Raw genomic sequence first — 26,919 nt, 5'->3', positions numbered from 1 at the left:
AATGAAGTGTTTACTTAAGGGGGCGGTTCATTAGGAATTTGTTTACGTTGGACTTGAACACATCCAGGTTGTAGTCAGGTGGGAACAGTTCCACAGGCATGCAGTTCTAAGAAAGAAGCTTTATTCATGGAATCTACGTTTTGATTTAGGCACAGATAAAGAGTTGGGAAAACTTTTGACCGTGGATTTAGCTAGACGGGTGTTTTTCGTAAAAGATTGGCGAGGGAGGACCAGAGATTGGAGTTCAGACGAGCACCTGCCATGGAAATAACGATAAAACAAGTATAGGCTCGCAACGTCTCTTCTGTGGGAGAGAGGTTGCAGAGAAGAGAAAAGGGCATCCCTCACTAAGCCACAAAGTCTATTTTGTACTCTGTCAAGGCAGGATAGGCTGTTTTCAGCAGCTCCTGCGCATATATGGCAGCAGTATTCCATCCTTGGGTGTATTTGGCTTTTATATAGATAGAGAATTGCATCAGTAGTGAAATATCTTCTGGAGCGGTAGAAGGATCCCACCATCTTTCCAGCGACCTTGGCAACAGACTTGATGTACGTGTTCCATTTCAGACCATGAGTAAAGGACAAACCCAGAAGCTTGTCAAAACATGGGGCTTCTCCTAGACGAGAGCTATCGATTTCAATTGATGCTAGATGGGGATCAAAGCGTTGATGATGTAAAGATAGGTGTTTGATTTTATATGCATTAAAGGTAACCAGCCACGTCTTCCCCCATTGAACCACGCGCTCAAGATCAGAGGAGAGAGAATCAGAGAACTTTGTCATTTACAGCCTTTGATGTGTTGCCGTAGATGGTCATGTCATCAGCATAGATGTCAACAAATGATTTAAATATGTGAATAGGGAGATCATTGATGTAGATCAGGAAGAGAGTTGGGCCCAGGATTGACCCTTGAGGGACTCCAGCATTAATACTGCAGGCCTCTGATTTTTGTCCATCGTTTAGCCAAACTAATTTTGAAATAGGGTATATCAAAGGAACACATAAAAATGATACCACTATAAAAAACAAATGAAATACTAGATAAAATTGAGCAAAAATAATTACCAAAATTACAGAAAAAGATAAAAAAAAAAAAACTAAACAACAATGGTGAAGTTTGTTGAGTGAAATGAATTATTGAAAGAAAATTAATTGAACTAATAGAAATGTTAAATAAAAAAAATGTCACATTTCAATATTTTTTTAATAATTAAATTCTCAGGGTTGTTGAAATTATAAATTAAGTGATTTTTTTTTTTTTTTAATTAGACTTCTTTCGAAGCTTGTTACCTTGAAAAATACATTTTAAACCCTGTTTTTTTTTTTTTTTTTTTTTTTTTTTTTTTTAAATGAATTGAAAAAAAAAAAATGTAATTAAAAAAATTTAATTGATAATTGAAACTTTAAAAACATATTAAACATTGAAAAATTACTTATCTCACAAATTAACGTCCAATAAAGTAGATCCAGTCTTCATACAGGAATTCGGTCATAATAAATATATCTTTCCCAAACTTAAAAATTAAATTTTTTTTTTTTTTTTTTTTTTTTTTTTTGAGAGAGAGTGCTTTAAAATCGCCGGGGAATGCTGCCTAAAATTTTAAAGAAGTAAATTTTAGGAGTGTAGTGCCTTTCAAAGACGGTTATCATAATTTATTATCATCATTTAATTTCCTTTTTTTCTTCCCCCACACCTTTCCACGTGGTTCAGTAGTTAACCAGTGCTCCTGTTGCTGTCAGTCAGCTATCTTTACCTAAGTTTTAATTTCTAGTTAAAAGAATTTTTCATGAATAGAATCAGCATTTTTAAAAATTCTTTTTTTAGTTGTATATATTGTATTTACTCTTTGAAGTTAAGGAGGGTTTAAAAAATTGGTGACACAAAAAAAAAAAAAAAGACACTGCGATTTCGACCCTCACTAATAAAACTGCTCTGAGTGACTAGTTGGTAATTTTGCTAAGTCGTGGACCAAAGAGTTACAAAAAGATTTCAAGAAATTCAACGAATTTTCATTTGGTCCAAATTTAAAAAAAATATATGGAAGTATAAAATGTTATAATATTTATTTCAAAAATATTTAGAAAAGAATGAAAACTTCTATAATTTTTTTTTAATCTTTAATAGTATATTTTGGGAGAATGTTCAATAAAGGAAAAAAGTTATGAGTTTTGAATTACTCTCTGGGTTTTGTGTTTGGGAGTGGGAGTAAAAAATGATCTAAAAATACTGAGACTGCATCAGGAATGCCATCCCATCCATACTGCCATGCAGATCCTTCGAATACTGTCTCTTTCAACAATACATATTTTTAATAATTTTTTTTCTTGGTTGACTTTGTTTATATATATATGTGTATATATATATATAATATATCAAGATAAGCAGTATTCTTCATGATTTTTTTTGTATGATTGCAGACAACTTATGAATAATTGAATCCTGTCATCAAATACTCTTTCCATAGTATAGTATTGGCTATTCCAGCGGGTGGTGATATCCTGTATGAATTTATGATTCGGTACATGAAATTTATTTTGATATTCCTCTTGAAACTTATTAAAGGCTGCAGGGGAATGATTAAAATAGCCAATAATTTTTTTTATCACTGCCATCATGTCTTTTACATAGCGTTGTTCAAAAATGGCATCATTTAAAACCAATTGCAGGAAACATGGCAATGAATCATATCCCACTTGTGCAACTCCTGCAGCCATATTTGCTGCATTGTCTCTGACTATAACGTGCACTTTATAGTTAGGAATATTGTATTCTTTAATCGTATCTTGCAGACAATTGGAAATATTTTCAGCCGTGTGAGTGGTTGTAAATGGGACAACACGAAGTACTGCTGTCCTTTGTTTATATTCTTTTGTAATGCAATGTCCAGTGACGCTTAAAAAAGATACATTGGATGTTGTGGCAGTCCAGCCATCTACTGTAAAAGAAATAAATTGAACATCGTTCAATTCATTTAGGATATTATTCCTAACTATGGAATAAATATTATATATAATAGATTCCTTAATATATTTCCTGGAAGGAATGTTGTAATTAGGACATATTTCTTTTAAAAGTCTTTGAAACCCAATACCTTCCACAATTGAAAAGGGCTGCAAATCAACTGCAATCATTTCCCCAATTTATGTATAGTTTCTGACTTTGCATCATTGATGTCCCAAATCTTTTTCTTTTCTAATATTTCCGTAATGCTAAGTTGTTTTGATGTTTCTGTTATGGATGTAGCCGTCTCACCTTGATCAAACTTTCTTTTCTTTGTCTGGCTAATAAATAAATCAAGCTTGCGTTTCCTCTTTTCTCCTTCAATTTTTTGTTCCTTTTCTTTTTAATTTTGCTCCTCCAATTCATTTGGATGCTTCATAGTTAAATGTTTCAACATGTTGGTTGTGGTCATGTTAGATGGTTTTGTTCCTCGCGATATTTTAATTTGACCGACTTTGCAAATGGCTTTCAACTCATCATCTTCATCAACTTTAAAAAGTTTCCATGCAAGACTACTTAAAAATACCAATGAATGATGCAGATAAGTTGCAAAGTAACTTTTATTGACAATGTTAACATTTATTTGTTGTATATTTGCTTTTAACTACTTTTTTCCAGGATCTGTGTATTGTAAAACGTACCCTGTTTTTTTTCCTGTTTCTTAATCATGATTAAAATGTAAATGTCTCGTGTAAAATAGCTAACGAAAAATTCACTCTCCTCCATTTTCCCCAAACTCAAACGAGGCTGATATGTGCTTTCATTACAGACTGTCGACATTTTATCATGGCGAAGTTTAAAATGCCATAGAAAGAGTTAATACTTGAAATGTAGTAAAAAGCATTTAAAACTACGTAAAATACCAACTTTCTTCAAAGAAAACCAATTAAAAAAATATTACATTTTTATTTTCAATTTAAAAATCTATCAAAATTTTTCTGAAAAAAAAAATGAAGAATGGAACTGGGGGAATTCAACGTCCGCCGTAGTTTTAAATGCGTGTATTGTAAAACTTTTTTTTTTTTTTTCCTGTTTCTTAATGTTGTTTTTATTGAAAATTGGTGACTGGCTATTAAGTTAAACGTTTCTCTATAGAGAGAAAAAAAGGGCAACTTCCACATGGGTTTTTAAGGCGGGTCCAGTAAAAAGGCCAACTTCCGCATGGATTTTTAATGCGGGTGGGTCCGGTTTTGTAATAGAAAACTGAACAAGGCGTGAAAAGTCAGAAAAAATGTTTGAAATTTTTTTTTTTTTTTTAATTATCTGATACATAAGTCTCTATTGGATGATATTAACAAGAAAAAAGTTCCAAAAAATGAAAATTATAGAATTTATAAGGGCAGGCGGTGAAAGCCAACGTCCGCCTAAAAATGTTAAAACAAAAAAAAAAACAAAAAAAAACAAACTTTATTTTATTTTACAAAACCCAAAATGAGATTAGAATTTGGGACCCCATCGCTTCAGTAGGACCTTTTGGTGCCATTTTTATTAGTGGTGGGACGATTAATCGGAATCGTTAATCGTAAGAATCGTGTATTTTGGGAGGTATCGGAATCGCATCGTTAAAAAATACCTTAATTTTCCGATTCCTTCATTACGATTCTTTTAGTCTGATGTTGAAAAAAAGAAAAAAATGTCCTGATATTTCTAACCGCAAGAGAGAAATGTAGCATGTTATAAAAAGAAACCAAAGAAATTCATTACTAACAGGGCAATGCTTAGTGCCCCCTCCCTTACAAGATTCATTCATTCAGATCTATTGTAATCAAAACTACAAAAGAGTTAACTTGAAAAGAAGTATGCAGGGCTCTATATTGCGAGTAAAAATTTAAAAAAATACGCTTATCTTTTTGGTGACTGTTTTTTGTTTACTAACAAATCTTCTAATAGTGAATGAAAATGCTTTTTCAACTTATATTTTCTTAAAATAAAACGAGCAAAGTCAAATTATTTAAACAGTAAAAGGTTTAATAGAACAATATACTTTTTTTTCTTTTTTTCAAAGAAGGCTTTTGAAAGAAATATCTCTAAAATGAAATTGATCACGTATTATTTCGCAAAATTTTGAAATTTGGACCAAATGAAAATTCGTTGAATTTCTTGAAATCTTTTTTTAACTCTTTGGTCCACGACTTAGCAAAATTACCAACTAGTCACTCAGAGCAGTTTTATTAGTGAGGGTCGAAATCGCAGTGTCTTTTTTTTTTTTTGCCTAAGTCACCATCTAGGTGTCACCAATTTTCTTAACCCTCCTACACTTCAAAGAGTAAATACAATATATACAACTAAAAAAAAAAATTTTTTTAAATGCTGATTCTATTTCATGAAAAATTCTTTTAACTAGAAATTAAAAGATAGCTGACTGACAGCAACAGGAGCACTGGTTAACTACTGAACCACGTGGAAAGGTGGGGGGGGGGAGAGGAAAAAAGGAAATTAAATGATGATAATAAATTATGATAATCGTCTTTGAAAGGCACTACACTCCTAAAATTTATTTCTTTAAAATTTAAGGCGGCATTCCCCGGCGATTTTAAAGCACTCTCTCTCAAAAAAAAAAAAAAAAAAAAAAATTAATTTTTAAGGTTTGGGAAAGATATATTTATTATAACCGAATTCCTGTATGAAGACTGGATCTACTTTATTGGACGTTAATTTGTGAGATAAGTAATTTTTCAATGTTTAATATGTTTTTAAAGTTTCAATTATCAATTAAATTTTTTTAATTGCGTTTTATTTTCAATTCATTTAAAAAAACAGGGTTTAAAATGTATTTTTCAAGGTAACAAGCTTCGAAAGAAGTCTAATAAAAAAAAATCACTTAAGTTTTAATTTCGACAACCCTGAGAATTTAATTATTAAAAAAATATTGAAATGTGACATTTTTTTTAACATTTTTATTAGTTCAATTAATTTTCTTTCAATAATTCATTTCACTCAACAAACTTCACCATTTTTTGTTTTGTTTTTCTTTTATCTTTTTCTGTAATTTTGGTAATTATTTTTGCTCAATTTTATCTAGTATTTCATTTGTTTTTATAGTGGTATCGTTTTTATATGTGTTCCTTTGATATACCCTATTTCAAAATTAGTTTGGCTAAACTGATTCTTCACGTTAGAAACAACGTGTAAAAGCAATGAAAAAGTAAGAAAAAACAATAGGTGTTAACTACACTTTGTGAATTATGCACGTTCATTTATAAATTATTAAATTAAATATTTATCTTTTTTTATATTTAATTAGTATATATGAATATTTTTTTTATTTAATTCATTAAATCTGTTAATTATGAGGACAAAATAATGAATTGTGTTAATTTATTCTCTAATTTTCTTGTTTTTGTTCTGTTATATAAATTCTATTTTATTTGTTTTTGCTCTGAAGGATTAATTCTATTTTCTTTGTTTTTTTTTCTGTATTCCAATTAAGTAAAATAAATTTTCTCTAAAATAAATTTTGCTAATTTTTCCGTTTAGTTTACTATATAATAATTTTATTTAAACCAAAACACGACTGTGTAGGCATAAAATATCTCTTCCAAAGTTAGAGAAAATATTTGGGAACTACCCGACCATAAGCATAAAACTACCTGGTATATTTCAAAACAATAATTCCCTAGGAATCGGAATCGTACTTGGTATCGGAATCGTTAATCAATATTTTCCTGGAATCGGAATCGGAATCGTATAAAAATTAGGAATCGTCCCAACACTAATTTTTACCTACTTATTCACTTGTGCCATTTTTACCGAGCACCACATTTTTGATACTGCGAGAAATACGAACCATGCTGAAATAATGTTATTATTGAAAAAGCTATTCTTTAACTGTTCTGCACTTTCACCTAACAATTTAATGAAAAAACATACTATAAAAATTTAATTCAACTAGGAAATCCCATCTAAAATATAACATGGTACATACACTGCACAAGCACCAAAGTAAAATCCCAATTCTCGTCGAGTGTTCCAATATGGGATCGGTTTGCTATAACATTGTAACTAAAAACTAACATCCCTTTCAAATGTCAAAATACTTTTGCTTGTTTTTTGTGAGATAATCTGGTAAGTGTCCAATCAATAATAATCCACTGTTCTGTTCTGTTTCTTACAGTTTTTCAAAATTGCAAAAAAAACAAACAGAAAAAAATATAGACGGGGTGATGCTCGTTCGGGTATACTCCAAAAATGTATCTAATTGGGTAAAAAAGTAACTTAGTTTGTCTTTAATAACATTTGTCTTTAATAACATTTGTTTTTTTGTTTATGTATTGTTTCACCCATTTTTGTTGGCATTATTATTCTCAAAGATTATTCAAGAGAAACGTGAAGGTATTGTGCAATTATTATAAGAAACTATCTTATTTATTCAATAAATATATTTTTATATTTGAAAATTAAAAAGTTATTACAACTAGAATATAGTTGAAACCACAAAAACAATTTCTTAGTTATTTCATTTGATAATTAGCATATTCATTACAAGCACAGACTAGTTAAAATTAAATTAATTTTCAACTGTCTTTAAAATAGTTTAAAAGTATACACTTACATTTTTATCTTGGAAAATTTACACTGTCTTTTGTGTGTCTTGTCAGTAGCTGAGAAACGTGAAAACTAAATTGTCAAACGATATGAAAGATACCAATTAGCAGAAATAATTTCTATCTGTAGTTTGGGATTTATGGCTTTATATTCATTGCTTCAGACACATGATGCCAATATGTGTTTTTGCATAAAGGTGTGAAAACTTTTGAATTGACTAATCCCTTTAATGTCCACTTTACTTGTAGGCTAACACTTTGAAATTGTTAGATTTTTTTTTCACACTTTGTTACCATTGGCTTGCCAATGCTGGCTAGGTACCCCCCCCCCCCGGGAGATTTCTTTCTCATTTTTCCACAGTTAAAAAAAGGAAATGTCATCAAATGATTTCAAAAGTACAAAAGTTTTCAATAAAAATCGGCAAAAGATTTTGCAATGACTAATTTTTTTAAGAGTTTATAATATTCTAAAAAAGATTTTAAATTAAAACTTAAAAATTCCATAAATATATAATAAATAAATTCTATTTCTGACTATTTTCGCACCTAAGCTTGGCTGAAAAATTTTTTTTTGGGGGGGGGGGATTGCAACCCCTCTATGGCTGTCACCCGGAGCTGACCGCCCCCCCCCTAGCTACGCTAGTGGGTATGAACCCCTGAACCCTCAGACTATTTTCGGCCATTTTACAGCTTTCGTTAAGGTAAGCTCGAATGCACACTAAGGCTATTTGCATGTTATATGTGCACCCACACTCATATTAAAGTGACATAAGCGTAGTAATCTTTCGCGGACAATTTAAAATTAGATGGAAATTAATTTTTAAAAATTGCGGATAATTTTGGAAAGGCAATTGTTTTTTTGTTTTTTTTGTAAATGTCGATAATACACTACCACAGGACTTGCCTTTAAAATCTTAATTTTCATATAATTTCGGGTGTGTTATAAACAAATATTGCATTCAAAATTGGGGCCTGGCAAATAGTTTTTAAAATATGGAAGGAAGCATCTAACACGTGTTTTTGTTTGTTTATAAAGTTCATGGTGTTTTTTTTGGGGGGGGGGGTACAAAAAACATAGGCCCCATGTCTTTTTTAGAATAAGTTTTTTTATTTTTTCGGGATAAAAAGAAAATTCGAAATAGGTATTTTATAAAGAGTTACTCGAAAATGGGGTGGCGTTTTCAGCACACCTAAATCTACTTTAAAAAATATATTTTTCTATACGAATGTGAGACGAGCCCTAAAGTAAAATAATACCAAAAATGTTATCTAATCTAAATTAAAACCAATATTTTATTTAATTTTTTTTTGGGGGGGGGGGATCTGCAAAGAAGTTCCAAAAAATATATTGCTTCATGAGCTGAATATTTTAATAGAATGTAAATTTAAAAAAAAAAATATTTGAAAATTGACTTACCCAGTAGTAGCTTAAATGAAATATAAAGCTGTATTTAAGAGATAGCAAAATAATTGTTTTTGTTTTTTCATTTTCTGAAGACCTTAACCGCAAACCACCACTTAGCATGTGTAGTTCTAATGTTATCCCAATGATATTCTTTTGGAAACTTCAAAAGAAGCTGACTATCAAAATTTTGCGAAATGTGATCAATTTCATTTTAGAGATATTTCTTTCAAAAGCCTTCTTTTAAAAAAAGAAAAAAAAGTATATTGTTCTATTAAACCTTTTACTGTTTAAATAATTTGACTTTGCTTGTTTTATTTTAAGAAAATGTAAGTTGAAAAAGCATTTTCATTCACTATTAGAAGATTTGTCAGTAAAAAAAACAGTCGCCAAAAAGAGAAGCGTTTTTTTATTATTTTTACTTGCAATGTAGAGCCCTGCATACTTCTTTTCAAGTTAACTCTTTTGTAGTTTTCAATACAATAGATCTGAATGAATGAACCTTGTAAGGGAGGGGGCACTAAGCATTGCCCTGTTAATAATGAATTTCTTTGGTTTCTTTTTATAACATGCTACATTTCTCTCTTGCGGTTAGAAATATCAGGAAATTTTTTTCTTTTTTTCAACATCAGACTAAAAGAATCGTAATATTAAGGTATTTTTTAATGATGCGATTCCGATTCCGATACCTCCCAAAATACACGATTCTTACGATTAACGATTCCGATTCAGATTAATCGTCCCACCACTAATTCCAACAACTTACTCATAACACACAGGAGACATTGGTCTGTACTGAGAGGGAGATGACTTATCACCTGAATTCTTAAATACAGGGCATACTGATGAGGTGGTTTTCCAGGGAGTCGGAAAGCACTTCTCCTTAAGGCGATGCTTAAACAGTTTCGTAAGTATGAGAGCAAGTTCTGGTTGAAACTTTTTTAACACTATAATTGGAATGCCGTCAGGGCCAGTTGCTTTACTGGAATCAAGGTTCTTGATTAGCTTGACGACCTCACACACAGATATTTGTATGTTACCTAGCGTGTTGTATGTTATAGGAGGAAATACACGGAGTTGATGGCCTTCGTCGCATAGGGTAGAATTAGCTGCAAAGTTCTTTGCAAATAGTTTGGCCTTGTCTGATGTTGACAAAATGATCTCTGGTCCATTGATAATGGTTGGGATAGAACGCACACTTCTGTTCAGGATCCTATTTGTTATTTGCCAAAACTGGTGGGAACCAAGCCGCTGATAAGCTACTTTGGATTTAACAGACTGAGCATAGTTCTCTTGCATTTTTTATTACTCTTTTACAGTGGTTGCTGGCGTTCCTGAAAGCAGCTTAAGTCTCAGTGCATCTATTACGTTGGTAGTTATGGAAAAAGTGATTTCTGTGCGCGATGGTAGCAGCACATTTTGGGGAGGACCATGGCTGTCTGTTAGGTTTTTATTGGAATTTTTTGGATCGTATGAATCAGCCTATGCCTACAATTAACCATTCCGTCAGGTCTGATACTATAGATGACACATCCTTTTTGAACATGGAATGCAGAGATAGATCAGATATGAATGTACGGAAGCTATTCCAGTCAGCCATAGAGTATCGGTATACAGTACGGTGCAGGGGTACGTCTGGGGACTTATTACATTAATTTTGCAGGTTTTGATTTTCATTCTAATATCAAAAAAACGCTGAAAGATTAAGTACAAGAACATAGGTGTATCTCTTTTTTTTATTTACATGGGAGTCACAACTTATCAAGTCTTGGAGGCCACTTGAGGATAAGGGTTATTGCGTGTACAGTAATCCTTAGTAATGGAGATTTGATAAATTGGATTACTCAAGTAGGCGGTTTATCAGGAATTTGCTTTGGACTTGAAGACATCCAAGTTGTAGTCAGGAGGGAAACAGGCAAGCGGTAGAGTTCCACAGGTATTACAGAGATTACAGTTAGGATATCTGCCATGGAATGGGCTTGCCTAAATCCGTATTGTTAGTCGGTCAGAAGTATAGCATCTGTAAGGTGATGGACTAGAGCTTGGTTAATAATGGACTCAAATATTTTGGCGAAAAGTGGGAGGAGGCTAATGGGGCGGTAATTTACTGGGTCAGTTCTTTCGCCAGAATTCTTGAAAATTGGTATCACAGAAGCAGTTTTCCAGCAGGCAGGAAAGCAAATTCCTTAAGGCATTGTAAAGTTTGGAGAGAACCGGCGCTACTTTGGTGGAGCATTTTTTTTAATAGCACAGCCGGGATGAGATCAGGTCCACATGCTTTTGAAGTGTTAAGATTTTTTATGATGGCATGCACCTGAGATGGTGTGATTTCCAGATCGTCTAGTTTGGCATCTGTCCACAAAGGAAAGTTAGGGAGGGGGTGGTTTGCAGGATCCAGTGTGGAGTTGGAGGTGAACTGACTGGCAAGCATATTAGCCTTCTCGATTGCTGAGCAAACAACCTCATGATTGTTGGATAAGGAGAGAATTGTTGATTGCACATTATTTACTACACTAGATTTTCCAAAAGTCACAGGTTCCTAATTTCTGTGCTTCAATGCGTATTTTGGTAGTTTCAGTAAATTCTCTTTTAGCTGTCGCTATTTCTTTCTTAGTTATTTCTGGCTTCTCAGGGTTCTATTCTTGGATCTTCATTATTCCTAATATTCATAAATGACCTACCTGATAAAATTGTCTCTGAGATGGGTATATTTGCTGATGCTACCATGCTCTATAACAGGCATGAGGGGGAAAAGAAATGAACACATATCTAAGGAAATGGCAGAACCACTAGAAGACCTCCAATCTGTAGTAAAATGTGAACATAAATGGATGGTCACATTCAATGCTGCCAAGACCAAGCTTGTTTCCTTCAATAATTACAAGAAACCTTCTCAACCAGCAATGGCTAAAGATACATTACCTGAAAGTATTTAAACTCCTCAACCTAACGTTCACAGAGAATATGAGTTGGAACAGATACATTGAGAGCAGGGCTACTGCGAGGAAGGTGGGCTCTCTCTACTGTGTTAGAAAGCTACTATCACCTGAAAGTATCCTGTACCTCTATAAGTATTCAACCATGTATAGAGTATTTTTGTTGCATTTGGGCTGGTGTTTCTGCTACTAGTCTCACTCCTGGATAAGGTTCAAAAGAGTCGCCAACCTGATAGATCTTGAACTGTCATTTAAGCTTCAACCTCTGTCCCATCAACGAAATGTTGCATCCCTATGCCTGTTCTACAAGTATTTTAATGGTATATACTTCGACAAACTACAAGCACTTGTACTCCCTCAATGTAAATACCCCCGATAAAGCCGATAAGCGGCAAAATCCCACCCCTACACAGTAGAGATCCCTAGGTGTAAGAAAGCTTTCTACTCAAATAGTTTCTTCCTGAGAACTGCTAGACTTTGTAATTCCCTTCCTGGATTCTGCTCTGTCAACTGTACTGACATGCAGAAGTTAAAGTGTAATGTGAATAGATATCTTGCTGCTTATGTCCCTGATAATAGCCACCTACATCAAAGTGGCACTGTGCCTTGTTTGGGGTGAAAATGGAATAAATAAATAAATAAAAAAAAAAAAAGAAGGAAATCAACAATGGCGACAATAATAAAAACAATAATTATAATAATATAAACAATAAAATTAAAATAAATAAAAAGATTAATGAAAATGAAATATAGCGATAATAATGGTATTTATGTCATACATTCAAATTAAAATTTTGGAGTACCATTGTCGTTGATAAAATTCAAGAAAAAAGAATAAGTACTATTAAATAAGAAACAATCGCATTACTGCAAATCGAAGCAATGGTTATATAGTTGTTACCAGCAGTAATGGGAAATATAGTAGAATCCTGAGAAAAGTGTCTCTAGGATACAGTTTTTTTTTTTTTTTCAGGTGATGATTGTTTTTAGGTTATGATATGGATACAATCTTTTACTAGCTCCTGGTTACGGTATTTACTCTGCCTTATGGCGTTATCCTGTGTATAATATTTTGGACCATGTTGCTGTAGGTTTGCAACAAGAGATACCACATACAAATTATTGTCTCTAGACTATTATCCATTAGATTATGTAACTTTACAACTTCATTATAGGCAGATTTAGGCCTTATAATAAAATCCTACAATTCAGCCTAGGAAAGAAATCATTAGAGGAAGTAGTTCCTATTTTTCCCTCTAAGTCATAATTGCTCTCACTGCCCCCACTCTACACTGCATAAAATTACACACAATAGACTTGTATTGCCCCGTTACCCTTATTAACTGAATCATAAACTCATAGAAATAACGTTCACTTCCGATTCGCAGATTCAGAAAATGATTTCTCTCTACACAAAATCCACCCTTTCTCATTGGATGCCAGCTGTAATTCTCTCATTCCAGATTTTCAACTTTTAACAAAAAAACGAACGCTCATGCATTATACACAACATGGCATCTGCAAGACAAACCTTATGCCAAATTGTTACACCATATACACACGACACTAACATTATGTGTAGATTGTTTACTTCATCGCTCGCATATATTTAAACAAAACCAATATTAAAAACTTACAGAATGGCTACAATTTGCTTTGCAATTAGTTTGTCTTCTATTCTCTCTCTCTCTCTGTCTGTCTCACTCTTTTTTGTTACTACTGTCATCAACTTCGTTACAGCAAAAGAAAATATCTTTGCTGCTTTATTTTTTTAATGTTTTGATTTATTAAACAAGCCAAAGTGATGAGCCACATTTTTTTGGTGGGTAAGCTACCAGACTTATAAATGTCCGATTAAATTTTTACTTATTTTCTTTATCAAAAATATGACAAATTTCGTCCATCACAAATTACCGACTCTCCCTCTCTCTTGCTTGATCGCTCGATCCATCTCAAAAGTCAACATAACCTTATTCTTATTCATGTGAATGTGACGGCTAAATGGTTTGCTTTATTTTATTTTTTTTTACCTTCTATTCCTTCTTCACATTACAGGTTCGAGCCTACTTGCCTACTTTTTCGTATTTTATTTTATTCTTTCTTTCTTTATTTTTCACACCTCTACCCACCCTGGCTCTCTTTTTCTCCTCACTGCTATTTAAAAAAATTTTTTTTTGGCTGAGAGTTGTTCAATATCCTTACTACATCACCTCTCTCCACCCGTCTTTTCATGGGGAGGTTGGGGGTATCCATTTCGATAGCCGTTCATAACTTGAGGAGGTTGAGGGTTGGGCAACAGCAACAACTGTAATTTTATTTATTCGAAGTGTGGGGGGGGGCATGCGGGTACTGTTAATTTGTTATTTGATTATATACATGTGTATTATATACTATGCTGTATCCCGGTATTCTATGGTATTAAAAGGTGTAATTATGCTGAACAGTAATTAAAATTAATAAAATGTCATAAATTTAATAATAGTACTAATTATAATCATTATCTGTATATATACTAGAGATAATGCTTATAAAGATATAAAAAAATATATTAAAAGATTATATAGTAATGGTAAAGGTAATAAAAAATTATCTATAAATATAAAAGCGAAAATGTATGCGTGTGTGTGTGTTTGTATGTCTCGCAAAAACTTTCCACACGGGTCACAGATTTTTGCTAGATCGGTATCATTTAAAACTTCCAACCTTCGCCCGACAAATATCGAAAAATTGGCCAAAAACGTTAATTCCTTCACCCTGAAATCAGTAGTTTTCTACGGCGGGAGGGGGGAGGTCAGCAAAAACCATCCTCTCATGACGAGTTCGTTTCTACGCATACGTCATATGACGTTGTAACATGATTTACTTTAAATATTTGAAAAAGCGACACAATTTCGGCGACGTCGTCTTAGCTCAGTTGCTTAGAGCGCGGCCTCATTATCTAAACGTTTTGGGTTCGAATCGTGGTGTGAGATGTCTTTTTTTTTTCTTTTTTTTTTTTTTAAATTTTAATATTGAAGCAGGGTTATTTAAGCCATTTTTCACGTTCGTTTTTCTGTTTTTTTTGTTTTTTTTACTTTGCTTATTCGTAGGTTTTCATTAACACCCCCACCCACATCGACCCCCCCCCCAAAAAAAAACACCCAGGCAACGCCGCGTATCCCCCACTAGTTTAATTATAATTTTAATGAGAACAATTAATACAGTGATATTATAATGAAGTAAACATTCAATAAAATTAATAATAAAATACTAATAGTGAGATATACATATAATAGTACCATTGTCATTAGTACCACTATAGAAGTCCTAGTAAAAATAACAGTAATAATAGTGACAACAGTGTTGTTGATGAGATTTAAAAGTATAATATGAATGCTATGTGATTAGGAGTTTAGGGAGCAAGATTAAAATTGTAAAAGCATTTTGGAGAGTCTGGAAAGATGTATGAAGATAATAATTATATTTATATATAACCTATTTAAAGATCTATTCAAAAACCAAAAAAAGAAAAAAAAACACGATTTATTTAGGCAATTAATGTTGCAATGGAGACTAAGTGATTTCAAAATTGCTACATTTGTATTTTGCCTTGTGTTTGTATTGGAAAATCAGCTCAATATCAGTATCGATTACATTCTTGCGTTGAGAAGTTATCCTAACTGCCTCAGATAAGCACAGTTTACAAAATTTGGAGTCAGGCGTATATGACTTAGATTTACTGATAATAATAACTGAGTAAAGGATTTTCTTATAAGTTTTTTTTTTTTTTTTTTTTTTTTTTTTATAAAAGTAGTTAAAAGTTCCTGGTAATTTGTATTTATATTATTAAATCATGTGGTTAGAAATTATTTATTAAAGTAGCAGTGGATCTAATATGTGTGTATGTTTTGGGTGCAATCTGGTTACTGTTGCTGGGCTTATGGATTCTATAGTTGTTATTCTATAGTGTGAGAACTGGATGAATTATCAGGAATATTATTGTAGGTCAGGTTGCCAATGTTATTATCAGTATTCATATTGTTGGTGTTATTTAGCAAATTTATTAGTAGAGAAGGATGTTCAAGTTCATTGCTATTTGATTGTTGGGGGATTATACAGTTATTGCCGAGTGGGTATTCACTCTTTTTTAGCAATTACATTTGGTTTTATTGGCTAAAGGAAAAGAGATTACCTGGGCATCTTTAATTTTCTTTCTATTAGATGCTATAATTATCTGGACTAAGGCATTGTAGTATGCGATATTTTGATGGAGTTTTTATGAAGTAAAGTGCTGTATTTATGCAGATACTTAAATGGTTTTTCAACAATATTAAAAAAAACTCTTTGGGGATATTAGTTTTTCATTAGAACTGAAAGTGGGGTTAAATCAAATATCAACTTTCTCTTCATTCTTTTTCTAGAGATAGATTTATTTAGGTTAAATGGTTGGTTGGTGCGATTGTGGATGGAGGAGTTGAAGTTATTATTGCTATTACATTTAATCCGATTTCTTTTAGTCTGAGGCATATACATAATTAAACAGTGAGTTTCTTGGTTCTTGCGGTTGTATTTAGGATGTTGTTGTAGAACATGGAGTTTTGATCAAAAATCTTTTGTTGACTGAGAGCCTAGAGATTCTAGTAGATTAATGATATTATGAATTTAATAATTGAATGAGGGTGATTGGAAAACTTGTGAATATATAAGTGTAAGGTTTAGATTATGGTAAGGGCTGTAAGTTTCAGAATTAAGGCTAAGTGAGATATCTAAGAAGTTAGAGGTTTTCTTATTAGGTTTAATTGTTAATTAATTTAAATTATTAAAGAAATCATGAAGTTTCTTGACAGTTTTATTATACATCCTAGGTCTGGCTCTTGTAGCAAGGAAAGCATTGCCTCTTTAAAGACCTCCTTGGATCTATTTAAAGTATATCTTAAGCTCCTTTAAAAGAAAAATCACCATATCTGTCACCTGTGCAGAGTCTGAAAACCTATAAGAATATCAAAATTATTGGGGGTATCCTTCCTAGTCCAATGCTTATTGTCAAAATAGATGAGAACATCTGATCAAGAGAATCTGTTTAATTTCTAAGCCTGTTAAATCTGAGTATATTTATATTTTTTTCAAAAATGAAGGCCTTATAGGGGAAATAGATGTGTAGGAATTTGTCAAATGTAATGAAGCTTAGGCTGTTTATCTTTGAGGCAAGTAAACCAATTAATTATTGAGTGTGAATTTTGCCAAAGTGGTTAGCTTACTTTTTCCATTACAGAAGGGATAACTTTATCTCGGTTTCTTTTGCTCACTGTACCAATATCAAAATTAGGACAGATTAACCTAATAATAGGGTTATCTTGGAAATTGGATTATAACTATGTTGCATGCTTGGGTAACACCAATTCACTCTGGACTAAGGGTTGGGTGGAGTGTTTTACATGAGATCTTTTTTTTTTTTTTTTCTCTGGAATGTGTCTTTGTTACCGATATGGTCAAAATTGTGAGTGCTTGGAAAAAGTACATTTCAAATAATTAATGAAATCAGACAATTACCAGGAACTTAGATTCAAAACCAGACTTTTCTTGTCAAGTGTATAGAAAAAAACTATAAATCGAATGTCAAACCATCCGGCAAGTGAATGATAAGCCAGTTTCTTTAGAAAATGAGTTTGAAATGGAAAAAAAGGGAAAAGAAAATTGAAAATATGCTTAAGATAGAGAAAGAAAAGGAGATTCAACGGAAAAGAGAAAGGGTAATCTCTAAACAACAGAAGAAATAGTGATCCTGAAAAGATGGGAGGGGAAGAAGCTGATTTAATAAAAACTACTGTGTTTTTAAATATAGGGATTTTGCTAGCTGGCATCGAGGAGTACACATCACTTTGGGCTCCTGCCCAGGGAAGCAGAAACCCCCCATAAGAGCTAAGTTGAAAGGTTCCCGTATATCTTAAGAATATTCTATAAATAATTATTTTATTTGTTTATAAGAAAATGACCCCAGGTTTTTCTTTACTTATCAATTGCCGGCCTAAGTGAAGATGCAGTCCATTTCAGATATATGGAAGACACAGACCAGATTCAGCATGAAGTCAAAGCGACAGCGAAAGTAAACAGTGTTGCCACACGGACTTGGGGTCATGCACAAGTTGTGTGTTCAAGTAAAATGAGTTCCAGCAAGCATCTGATATAGATGTTAGGATCCTGGCCACTGGACAAAAACATGTGTTGCCACAAGGAATTAGGGTTAGCGCACATTTTCCTACCTGTGTATGCGACCTGACCCCTGCTGGGTTATTTATGTTCACATGAACCCGGATTGACGAAGATGCCCAGTGGTTATATCACAGATTTGTGGTTGTTGAGGGTAAATCTTGGGGTGCCTGGAGTTAATATTTCTGTAAATTTATGATTGTTCATTGATTGTAAAAGTTTTTTTGCATCTGCATTAATTTTATCTAAAGTGTTAGGAGGTATGACTTTGTAAGCGTTAAGCTCTTTATATAAGATTTTTTTACAAGCAGGATAGTCAACTTTATAGTAATTTTTAACAGCTGGGACAAATATATGGGGTCTGGTTTTTACTTTTTGTACAAAATTGTTAATTTTTCTAGAAGTTGGATTAAGGTGTTTTTGCTTTTTGAATTTGATCCTCTTAACCAGATCTATCCGTTTTCAAATTCAGTGTTTGAAGAGAAGAATAGCATTCTTTGACCCTCTGTGGAATAAGGATTTCTTGAAAATTGTTTTTTGGACTATTCTATCAAACAATAAATTCACTTGTAAATTTTAATTTAGTCTTGATTTCTTTTCCATATATAAATCAGAGACTAGTGTTTCATCCTTCTGGAATCATTAGTGCAGGAAGTTAAGAGTGCCGCTGGTCGTGGGATCTAACCCTTGCAACAAAATCATCTTTGTCTTTATTAGCAAGGAACAAAACCTTAGGGTCATCGACAACCACAACGATATTCAAGTGAAATTAAACATTTATAAAGGCATGAACGTCATTAAAGATTGATCTACAGTTATCGATCGTTTGGACGGTCGCAATCTTGCATATATATATATTTTGTTTACAGAAAGTTTTTAAATGAGACAAGTCTTTGGTACCGTCGGTTTCAAACCCAATAATTAGGACCATGTTAGATACCTATATCAAGCTCTCTTCAGCCAATAATTATCTCTATCAATTAATTGAGAAAAGGATCTTAGATCTAAGTTGTTTTATAAGAGTAGTTAAAAAAGTTATCTAATTACTGTTTGTAGTATTAAATCATATGTGGTTAGAAAATCTCCACTTCATTAAAGTGGAAGTGGATCCAATATATGTGTATGTTTCGGGTGCAATCTAGTTACTGTTGCTGAGCTTGTGGAATTTATAGTTGTTATGGCCAGTGTAAGAACTGGATGAATTATTAGGGATATCATTGTGGATCAGGTTGTCAATATTACTATCATAGGAGTTGTCTCGCAAAAAGCTATCACTATTCATATTGTTATTTAACAAATTTATTGGAAGAGAAGGATGTTTAAGGTCATTGCTATTTGATTGTCGGGGGATTGGCAGCTGGGAAAAAACAGTGTTATTTTAAGTTTTAAAATAAATATCTAAAATTGTTTTGTATTTGTAGATTACTATATGTATGACATTACAAAATCTTATATTGTATTTGAATTGAATAAGCATAACCCGTTTTGATGTTAATTTTTTTTTTTTTTTTTGCATGGAAGTCACCACTTATCAAGGCCTGGAGGCCACTTGAAGATTAGGGTTATTACATGTACAGTAATCAACAGAATAATATTGTAATGATTGTTGGTAATGGAGATTTGATAAATTGGATTACTTAAGGGGGTGGTTTATCAGGAATTTGTTTGTTGGACTAGGTTGAACAAAACTTCTACATTTATTCATTCAGATATAATGGTAACACTATCAAGACTGATTTGAAAAGAAAGTTATACTATTTTTCTTTTATTCTATTTTTGCATCCATAATCCAGGGCAGATAGCCATCTCTTATGTGATAAATTGTCACATGTTTTGTGAAAGAATATCGCATGCTTTCTTGACACTTGTTGTCTGTATGTTCAGTGACCCGTTGCTCTACAATTTCCCTTTCTGCATGAACTAAATAACTTGCTGTCGGGCACAGTACTTACATAAACTAATCGATATGCTTATCTTTATGTTATCATATGTGGTAACGTTTTTCCTTTTATGCATGTTTTGTTGAAAGAGGCCTTTGAGAGAGAGATCAGAAAGATTGGAGTCAAAGCCAGACGAGAATACATCAGGCTGAAAAAAAATCATTGGGGACTGACACTGCATGACAATTATCTATGGACAATGTTGAGGTTCCTATTTTTACGTTACGCGACAATATCACACACACACACACAGCTTAACTGAGTTACATACTCGTCTTGTGCTGCAATCATGACATGATAGGGCTACATCCTTGCAGAAAATCTATATATCTATAAAAGTGAGAATGTGTGTATGTGAGGACACTTCTCAACCTATATACTCCAAGAAATTTTGATCTACAGACTTAAGATTTGGTATATAGGATATTTAGACACGTGTAAAAGTTTAATCTGTTTTCATCTGGAAAGAAGGGCTGCTAAATGGAAGATGTGACTTATAATTGGTAATGAATAAATGTGCGTGTTTTTGTCTTTTTATTATTTAAAATTTTTGTTTAAAGTATTTAAACTGCCCGCCTGTGGAACTCTGTTCCGCTTGCCTGTTTCCCTCCCGACTTCAACCTGGATGTCTTCAAGTCTAACACAAACAAATTCCTGATGAACCGCCCCCTTAAGTAATGACACTTTATTCTTTTTTTTTTATTTTAGATATGACAATTCTCCAATACTATTACTACACTATCCCATTGATTACTGTACACACAATAACCCTTATCCCCGAGTGGCCATTGGGCCTTGATAAGTGGTGAACTTCATGTAAAAAAAAAAGTAGCTAATTTTGCAAAGTGATAGGGAGCTCACAACTTCAATTAGTGTGCATGTTTGCATGTATATATATATATATATACACATGCAAACATGTGTGTGTATATATGTATGTGTGTATATATATATATGTATGTGTGTGTGTATATATATATGTGTATATATATATATATATATATTATGAATACTCCCGTTCATTTCGACATGTGGTCTGACACAATAACTAAGTTGTCTGGAAATCCGCACAGATGATTTCTTTATAGTGGTCAAGACTTTGTGTAGAACCTTACACACTTTTTTGTACAACTGCTAATCTGAGTCGGTGCAATGGCTGCCACAAGATGAGGCAAACAGTAGACCTTAAGTTTTTTACATCAATTTTTTTCATCAAATGTGTTAACAAAGACTGAGGGTGCATCTCTCCCAGTTGATTGAAAGACACTAACATGGAAACTTCTATATTCCGGTGCAGTACCTGCAGCATTTAGCATTCTCAACTAGTCACCCATATGGTATTGGTCACTCATTGTTGCTTAACATTGGTGATTTGGCGAAAATCAGTGTGCTAATGTGATCAAGTGGTATGACATAGGCAGATGCTGCTATGTATAATGTGTATGGGAAATATGTTTATTCAACCTTTTATTCATACCAATCCTTTAATTTATGAAGCTCAATGTAACTACAGAGTATTTACAAATAAATGGCAGAAGTCTGCATTCAAAATTTCAAGATATTGATCATCTTACAGTTTATTTCTTTTATGTTGAAATGCTCAATTCTTGAAAACACCTGTTTTGTAGCATGAAATCATTCATGTAATTATTATTGAATTTATTCCGTCCTTGAGTCATGAGAAGATAAGGGACTTATCAACTTTAAGAGAAAATAAAGGAATATGGGCATGATTACAAAGTCTGAAAATTTTTAAAATGTTGCAATTATTTTTCATTTTTTATGGCATTTTTGAATTTTAATGTAGTCACAAATGTTAGATTCATGTATTAATAAATTGTATTCATATTGATATACATTAACAGACTTTTCGTACTAAAAACGTTCTTTTTTTTCATATTTCTCAACAAAAACTTCATATGTCTGACTATATAGTGGTTTTTCACAGTGGTCAACTCAAATATACATGTGTTAAGACCTGAAACTGCACCATTACACTGGGATTTGGCATCCCCAGAGGTTCAAGAGCTCAAAAATGCCCCAAAATGGCCAAAAATAATACTTTTTGCCCCATAGTGTTTGATCCATCCATTACATTTTCCTGAAATTTGTCCAAAATGTGGAGGCCATTGTTCTTAATATAAATCCATTCTTGTTTGCATCCCTCTGGGACTTTTAGGGCTAAGAAAAAACATGCCTTTTTGGAGCTCTTTTTCATATTACTCAAGAACTTGGTATGTATATCTAAATAGTAGTTTTCCATGGTGCTAAATTCAAATATACATGTCTTAAGGCATGAAACTACATTATTTGTCCATTTTCACTGGGATTAGGCATTTCCCAGTAGCTCAAAAGGGGTCACAAATGCCCCAAAATTGCAAAAAATTACTTTTTTTACCTCATAACTTTTGTCCCATCCATTAGATTTTTCTGAAATTTGGTGAAAATGTGAAGGCAATGTTTGGCCCTTCACACTTCTCACATTCATCATTTCTTCATTATTTTTTTTTTGGTGTCATCTCACATGCAACACCAACAATGCGCAGCTTGTTCTTTAACAGATTTCTAGAATTCTTAAAATTTTTTTTTCCTTTTTAGGATTTCTCTTCCTGACCTTTGTTTTAAGCTTGTGCCATAAAGTTTCTATTGAATTTAGATCAGATCTTTGATTTGGCGATTCCAGAACATTTATCTGGTTGTTGTTTAATCTTTTTTTTTTTTTTTTTTTTTTTTTGCTATATTAACAGTATGTTTGGAATTATTGTCCTCTTGAAGTATTCATTCTGAACACAGAGCAAACTTTTCAGCATCCTTCCTGATGTTTTCTGGATGATTTTTAGATATTGCTCTTTTCATGATGCTATTAACTTTGACCAAGCTGCCTGCACCACTAGCAGAATGAGAACCCCAATGCATGCTACTACCCCATCTCCATAGTGTTCTTCACCATCTTCCTCCAAATCCAAGAAGCATCCATATTTATATTCAATTTTTATTTCATCCGTCCACAAAATCTTGGTGAAAAACAATGGAGGTAAGTTAAACATGCATTAAGATGGTTTTTTTTTTTTTTTTTTTTTACTAAGGTTTCGTGGGTCATCATCCTCTGAGTTCATTTTCATGCAAAGTCCTTCGCAATGTTTGTCTAGATATTACAGTACCAGATACTTTCAAATTTTCCGAAACTTCCTTAAAGTGATTTTTGGGTTTTGATTCTCTAATCCTGAGATATTTCTAGCGCATTTAATATTTCTTCCACCAAATAAGTGTCACTGTAAAGCTTCCTGACACCTGTTGGGTGAATTTCGATCAGTATTTTGTCTATTTTTAAAAATTTTTAACCGTTTTTGACATTTCGAATGCAGTATTTTTTTGTCAGCCATCTTGGTTGCCTGTTTACCTTAGCTGCTTGACACTAGTTGTTTTTTTCAAACTCAATAAAAGCTTTAGATTCAGTTATAACACAAAACTTATCCAGGTAGGTAGAAGAGTAATTTATCTTGAGTTTGGTAACATTCATTTGGTATCTATTTGAATTTTTGACCCTTTTTTTTTGTTTGGTGGTTTCTCTGCTAAATTCACGAACATCTTTCATTTTTTTTTGTTTTTCATTAGACATTATCTACTTCTGGTTGTTTCTTGGGACCCATGACCAGATTCAATAGACCAGATTCAATAGACCAGATTCAATGGCATCAACAGGTTACATGACCTTAACATATTACGAAAGCCGCAGTTTTTCTTACTTTTATCTGACTTACCTCAGTTGTATTTGTCTGACACTGTCTGGGGTAAAGTTAAATCATTTTAGTTTTTAATTTGTATTTGTTTGCACATTTTTTAAACTTATACTGAAAATGAAATAAAATTTTAGTTGTAAAGGAGATTATTCTTATATTTTTCAGTTATAAATATGAGTTATTCGTCCTTACAGATTTTCATTTTTCAGTAATAATTGTAACAATGTCCCCATATTACAAGTTGTCGATAGGGGGTAACAATTAAAAAAAAAAAAAAAAATAGTGAATTATGTTATTACATCAATAACGTGGTACAACAATAACAAATAAAATGGTATAGTAAAAATAAAATGTTCATATGTCAGCTTTAATACTATTTAGGTCTAACTTTTAAAACTTCACAAGATTAATATAAATATTTATGGTAACTTCCTTCAGTCTTGACAAACTATGGATATCCATTGTAAGTGCGTCTGCGCATGGAATTTTTGTGGCAAGAGTTGCGCAATCTCCAACCGTATCTCTCCTGAGTTGGTGTTGTTAAATACCAATGGCAAGTGGAGGTTCAGGATGACTAAAAACAATGCTGAGATAAGCAGAGAGCACATACAGCGCCTAGAATTCCCAAATGGTCACCCATCTGGTATTAGCCAGGCTCAACATTGCTTAATTTCAGTGATCTTACATGCCGTATAATGTTGTGTGTGAGTGAATAAATACACACACACACACACACACAATATCTTTATATACAAATTTCTCAGTTAAGTAATGTTTAAATTTACTGCATATACACCTAAAAAAAAAAAAAAAAAAAAAAAAAAAAAAAAAAAAGGGGGGGGTACACATTGACTTACCATGTCCTTGCAACAGATTAACTAGACTTATTTTCAATTCAACAATCATTGCAACATTTCGGACTCTCTATAAGCAATCTTCTTAGTGGAGTACTAACCTGCTTATTTTTAGAATTGCTAAAATCTGGCCCATTCAAATTTAGATTATTCTCAACCACTGAATACGTTAGATATATTGATGGCATTTTTATTTCTCTTCCTGAAAAGGTGCAAATACAAAAAACCCAAAAAACTTAAAAAACAAATTAAACTTAAACACAGTCGAAACCTCCATAAAGTTTACCTATAAAACAGTGAAAAATAACTCGATACAATGATCAAAAATCAAACAGGAAGTTGAGGGCTAACGTTTCATGAAAAAAAAAAAAACATTACAATAAAAGAAAATACTATTTCCGGAAAGCCTTTCTCTCCCTGTTCCACCATTCAATCTCCATACTGTTCCTGTACAGGTTGGCTATTTCTGGAGTTATTTCCAGACACCTCCAGCCAGAATCGCTATTTCAGAACTGCCCTCATACAAAGTTGCTATTTATAAACCATTCACATCCAGGATCACTATTTCCGGACCACCCGCATTCAGTGTCAAAATTTTAGCCAATCAGCCTAGTAGTTTGCGAGAAAACTTTTAAAGTAAACATAATATTGTGGTGACTAATCCTTGTAAATCCCTAACTGTGCATCGGACGGATACCATGATGCTTTTCTGAGAAAAAGTAGAAGAGACAAAGAGAAATACAGTACACAAACGCTGGAATACTTTTCCGACAAAACAGCAGAAGACCTCTTATATATATAAAAAAGAAAAACTTGATTAGTTTCAAAGAATAACACTTGTGTGTTGCTTTTAAGAAAGGAACAGATTTAAGGGCACTTTTTCTTGCAAGTAAATTTCGGCTGACGCAGAAATAGTGCTAGGCATGCATGACTAAATTGAAAGCAAAGCCCGTACTTATTTGCATATGTACAAGCCTCCGGGGGAGGGAGGCACAAAAGGCTGAATTTTCTTGTGGCCAGTATTTGCCTAGTGCTATTTGTGCGTCGGCCGAAATTTACTTTCAACAAAAAGTGCCCTAAATTCTTGTCTTTTTCTCTCTCAAAAGCAACACACAACTGTTATTCTTTGAGAGTAATCAAGTTTTTTTTTTTTTTTTTTTTTTTTTTTTTTCTTATAAGGCCTTCTGCTGTTTTGTCGGAAAAATATTCCAGTGTTTGTGTACTGTATTTCTCTTTTACTTTTTTTTTTTTTTTTTTCCCCACATTTTCTCAGAAATGTATTATGGTATCTGTTCAATGCACAGTTAGGGATTTACAGGAATTAGTCACCACAATACTATGTTTACTTTAAAAGTTTTCTCGAAAACTACTGAGCCAATTTGGCTAAAATTTTGTATAGACCTTTCTTGCAAGATCCGAAAATAGCAACACTGGATGTGAGTGGTCCGGAATTAGTGATCCTTGATGTGGGTGGTTTAAAAATAGCAACTTTGTATGGAAGTTCTGAAATAGCGATTCTGGCTGGAGGTGTCTAGAAATAACTCTAGAAATAGTTAATTTGTACACATCTGTAGAAATAGTTAATCTGTACAGGAACAGTCTGGAAATAGCAACTGAATGGTGGAATGGGTGGGAGGCTGTCCAGAAATAACACCTTCTTTTGTGATTTTAATGAAACGTTAGCCTTCAACTTCCTTTGTTTGATTTTTGATCATGTTTTGAAAACTTTTTGGTCAAGATCAAAAATTGTACATAGTTAAATTTTACATTGAACGCTGGGGTTATTAGTTAGATTAGGATCCACAGAGTGATTGAGGTATTTTGGTAAATGTTGCCAGTCAAGAGTAAGACTTCAAAGTCTCATCTGTTACATAGTCAAAAAGACCCTGTACCCTCCCCCTCCCAATTTCTTGTAGGGCCTTGTGCCTAATTTTGTTGAATTGAATTTTTTGTACGTTTTTTATGTTCAAATTTTTCTTTCTCAATAAAATATATAAACAAGATCAAAGTGTAGTATCTGTTCTTCAGATGCTGCACTTCCATTTCTTGTTCTCTTTCGGTGGAGGAGAAATCCTTCACGACTGAGACAATTTTTTATTTTTGTACCTTTTCTCCACGTTAAAAAAACGACCCTGGTGTCTAACTCTGTCCCGTGGGGAGGCATAGTAAATAGGTACAACATCTCTCGCCAGTAAACTTTTCTGATGCCCTTCCTATTTGATTGTAGATCAAAAGTAAGATATGATTTACCACCCTTTTCTTTTCTTGAGCTACTAAAATAAGATAAATAAAACATAAAAGTAAAAAAAAAATAA

The 26,919-nt window shown here is 32.8% G+C and overlaps 1 protein-coding gene across 6 annotated transcripts in view; it reads left to right on the top strand.

Moving 5' to 3' along the window:
• LOC145243903 (nicotinate phosphoribosyltransferase-like) overlaps positions 1-26,919 on the top strand; it is a 328,038-nt gene that overhangs the window by 157,342 nt on the left and 143,777 nt on the right. Inside the window, exon 2 of one of the 6 annotated variants that reach the window (XM_080107014.1) lies at positions 22,758-23,044. The exons of the other annotated variants lie outside the window; for them this stretch is intronic. The gene's annotated coding sequence lies outside the window, so the exon portion shown is untranslated. The remainder of the gene's footprint in view (positions 1-22,757; positions 23,045-26,919) is intronic. 6 annotated transcript variants of the gene reach the window in all.

Source organism: Euprymna scolopes, chromosome 22 (assembly GCF_053919585.1).
Source record: "Euprymna scolopes isolate OS-2025 chromosome 22, ASM5391958v1, whole genome shotgun sequence".
Lineage (NCBI taxonomy): Eukaryota > Metazoa > Mollusca > Cephalopoda > Sepiida > Sepiolidae > Euprymna > Euprymna scolopes.
This window is presented reverse-complemented; position numbering and strand designations above follow the sequence as displayed.